Here is a 4,427-nt window from a genome sequence, read left to right as displayed (position 1 = left end):
TTTGTCTATGCGGTTATTACTTGGCAGGGGCACAAAGTGGACATTATTACTTTCAAAGGGGATTTGCTACTATGTGGAGCATAAAAAGGTATTATTACAATGTGGGGGCACAAAGGAGGCATTATTTCTTGTGGTAGACACTATGGGGAAATTATTACTGCATGGAGGCACTATTACTATGGGGAGCATTAAGAGGGGCATTGGGTGTAGCAGCAGGATAGGGAGAGTGTGCAGAGATGAATCGTGGCTGACAGAAGTATTTATTGTGGTCTGGCCACCAATGCAAAGAAAAAAAAACTTTTCCAATCGGAGAACACATCATCGGTGATCACTGAAGGTAATTGCACTGTAATCACTATCACTGTGTAGATCTGGTATCTAGATCTTCACTGACACTAGTAGGCCTCACTGTGGTTGGGTTCCCACCTCTCGGAGACCCGACAGAGGTCTTACCAGCCTCTACAGAACTAACTTTTTAGATCCGGTGGTCAGCGTTGACCGCATCATTTAAATGGCTTGACGGAGGGAGAGGGCCCAATCTGTCTCTCAAACAGCACCCCCGCAGACGAGATAAGGGGGCATCAACTGAAAAATGTAAAAAAAAATGATTTTTTGCAAGTGAGGAGGAAAAAAGAAATAAAAAACTGCCGTATCTCCAAGGTTAAACACATTATCACAACTATCAACTGCACCACACTGCTGAAACTATGAATACTTAACCCCTTAGTAACGGAGCTTTTTTGCTTTTTTCCATTTTCGTTTTTTCCTCCCTCCTTTTAAAAAAATCGTAACTCCTTTATTTATCCATCGACGTCGCTGTATGAGGGCTTGTTTTTTGCAGGGCGAGTTGTAGTTTTCAATGGTGCTATTTAATGTACCATATAATGTATTGAAAAACTTTTTAAAAATTCTGAGTGGAGAGAAATCGGAAAAAAACGACATTCCGCCATCTTTACGTGCATCTTGTTTCTACGGCGCACAAACTGCAACAAAAGTGACATGATAACTTTATTCTATGGGTCAGTATGATTACTACGATACCAAACTTGTATAGTTTTTTTTTTTTGCTGTGTTACTTATATATTTTTTTAAAGATATTTAATTTTTTAAAATTATTTTCTGCCTCCATCTTCTGCGCACAATAACTTTTTAATTTTTTCATTGACATAGTTGTGCGCGGGCTCATTTTGTGCAGTACGTCCTGTAGTTTCTGTTGGTATTTTTTAATACATATGGCTTTTTGATCGCGCGTTATTCTATTTTTTTTTTTTTTTTCTTGGCAACTGGGTGACGAAAAAAGTGAATTTCTGCCAATCTGTGTTTCTTTTCCTGGACAACGTTCACCGTGCGTGGTAAATAATGCATTACTTTGATAGATAGTACTTTTACGGATGCGGCGATACCAAATATGTATTTTTATTATGTAGATTTTTTTTATTGTAATTATGGCAAAAGGGAGGTCTTGAACTTTTATAACTTTTTTTTTTAATAACTAATAAAACTTTATTGTTCTCCTTTTTACATTTTCTTTTAGTCCCCAGAGGAGATAACAACTTGCGATGCTTTGATCGCTTATGCAGCATGATGTAATGCCATAGCGTTTCATCATACTGCATTCTGACAGGCAGTCTATCAAGCCACCCCACGGGGATGGCTTGATAGGCATTCTGCCATGACAGGACTGGTGCCTTTCAGAAGAACCCCGGCTGCCATGACACCTGCATGGCGCTCCTGATCTCATTGTGAGGAGCCCCGTTCCTTCAGGTAACCCTACTCCCTGTTCTCTTGTAGACCCCGACGGGCCCCTCGCTACCACCCTGCAGAGGACAGTCTGTTCTGGTCGTACCCTGTGAGCCTGCTGCACAGACGAAAGCGGACCTTGTGTTATACGGCCGCCGGACCCAGTCAGTAGGGGCTCTGTCCTAAGGGATTATTTGGGAGCCTTTCCCCCTTGTTTCAGGAAGTACACTCATGTCATGGAAGTTCAGGGTGTGTATAGAGAGGAATCAGGGGTCGCCCCATACAATGCGGGTGACGGCTGTTTCTTACAGCTGACACCCGCCTGCAACAGCTGTGATCAATTCTGGCAGCGGCATTTAAATGCTCCAATCAGAGTTTGGGGGTCCCAAATGCCCCCCCCCCCCCTCTATGGCTTAATAGATTGTCAGATCACTGTATAATGTAATGCTATGGCATTACATCATACTGTAGGAGTGATCAAACCACTACAAGTTCTTGTCCCCTATAGGGACTTTAAACAAAAAAAAAGTAAAATCAGTTTTAAAAAGTTTTATTAAAGGGGTTGTCTCGCGGCAAACCTCAAAATTTTACCTTACCCCATTCCCCCTGTTCACCCCCCTGGCATAAAATAGCAAATTAAAGCGGTTTTTAAACCGCTTGCTACTCACTGATCCGATGAAATAAGGACTTTAAAAAATCTTCTCCCAAAGATGGCCGCCGGTCCTTTCCCAGGGATGCACTGCAGTTTTCTCCCATGGTGCACCATGGGCTCTGTAGGTTCCATTGCCGATTCCAGCCTCCTGATTGGCTGGAATCGGCACACGTGACGGGGCGGAGCTACGATGACGACGCGGTGACCAGCTCTCCGGCACGAGCGGCCCCATTCACCAGGCAGAAGACCGCACAGCGCAAGCGCGTCTAAAAAAGCAAGAAGACATCAGAATTAGACGGATCCATGGAGGCGAGGACGCCAGCAACGGAGCAGGTAAGTGAATAACTTCTGTATGGCTCATAATTAATGCACGATGTACATTACAAAGTGCATTAATATGGCCATACAGAAGTGTATACCCCCACTTGCTGCCGCGAGACAACCCCTTTAAGTACTAAAAAAAATAAAAGGTAATAAAAGTTTAAAATAAAACTTTTGCCATATTTATAATAAAAAACTCTAAATTAAAAAAAACAAACAGTGCTTGCTTCGGCAGCACATATACTAAAATTGGAACGATACAGAGAAGATTAGCATGGCCCCTGTGCAAGGATGACACGCAAATTCGTGAAGCGTTCCATAAAAAAAAAAAAAAAAAAAAACATATTTGGTATCACTGCAACTGTAAAAGTCCAATCTATCAAAATAACGCATTATTTACCCCGCATGATGAATGTGGAAAACATTGTAAATGGTGCCAATAGAAACTAGAAGACGTCCTGCAAAAAACAAACCCTCTCACAACTATGTTGCCAAAAAAAAAAAGAAACCTTACGGCGGAAAAAATAATTTTAGGCTTTTCCACAGATATTTTATTTTTTAACCCCGTAAGGATGCGGTTCTTTTTTTCCTCTCCCCTTTTAAAATAGCATACCTCTTTCATTTATCCACCCACACAGATGTCTGAGTGCTATTGTTTTGGGGGACAAGTTGTATTTTTCAATGGTACTATATAATGTACTGAAAAACCTTTTAAAAAGAGAGTAAAATGGAAAAAACAGCGAAATTCTGCCATCTTTGTGTGCGGCATTTCTACGGCGTACACGCTGCAACAAAAATGACCTGATATCTTTATTCTTTGGGTCAGTACGATTACTACGATACCAAATTTATACAGTTTTTTAAATTTTGCTGTGCTTTTTTTTTTTTTAATAAAAATAATTTTTTTTAATTATTTTCTGCCGCCATTTTCTGACAGCTATAACGTTTTTATTTTTCCATCTACATCGTTGTGCGAGGGCTCATTTTTTGCAGGACGTCCTGTAGTTTCCATTGGTACTATTTTGGGATTCATACGACTTTTTGTTAAATTTTTATTAAATATTTTCTTGGAGACAGGGTGACCAAACAAGGGCAATTCAGGTGTTATTTTTTTTTGTGACGACGTTCCCCTGCTCCCGGCTAGTATAAGCACCCGAGACCAGGGAGCTGTCACCAGGAGCCGCTGTATGCGGTTCCCGGTCACATGATCGCTGCTATCCAATGGATAAAAGCAATCATGTAAAAATTGTAAAAAAGTTTAACCCCTTAGTGACCAAGCCTGTTTGCGCCTTAATGACAGACAAATTTTGGCAATCTGACATCTGTCACTTTAACATGGAATAACTCTGTAAAGGTTTTGCATATCCAAGTGATTCTGATGTTTTTTCGCCACATGTTGTACTTCATTTAGGTGGTAAAAATAGGCAGATAGAATTTGTGTATATTTATTTAAAGTGCCAAAATTGGGAATTTTTTTATTTTTTTTTTTTAAATTGTCATTTTTTCACATTTTCTATTGTAATATATCAAATATGTGCAAACATACTGTACAGATTTTTGATAAGATATATATATCCATCTGTTTACTTTATTTTGGGCGCACATTTGAAAAGCTTTTGTTCTTTTTTTAACCATTTAGGAGCCGTACAAATTTAACATTAATTATCAACATTTTGGGGAACACTTTGTTTTCCTGCACCAAGCCAAGATTGTA

At 39.9% G+C, this 4,427-nt stretch overlaps 1 non-coding gene across 1 annotated transcript; it reads left to right on the top strand.

Moving 5' to 3' along the window:
* The first annotated feature begins 2,932 nt into the window (after positions 1-2,932).
* LOC136579379 (U6 spliceosomal RNA) lies at positions 2,933-3,039 on the top strand. Its single transcript, XR_010786856.1, has one exon. It is a non-coding gene; the product is annotated as a U6 spliceosomal RNA (small nuclear RNA).
* Positions 3,040-4,427: the final 1,388 nt, after the last annotated feature.

Source organism: Eleutherodactylus coqui, chromosome 9 (genome assembly GCF_035609145.1).
Source record: "Eleutherodactylus coqui strain aEleCoq1 chromosome 9, aEleCoq1.hap1, whole genome shotgun sequence".
Classification (NCBI taxonomy): Eukaryota; Metazoa; Chordata; class Amphibia; order Anura; family Eleutherodactylidae; genus Eleutherodactylus; species Eleutherodactylus coqui.
The sequence above is the reverse complement of the archived record's forward strand: the minus strand, read 5'-3'. Positions and strand labels throughout refer to the sequence as shown.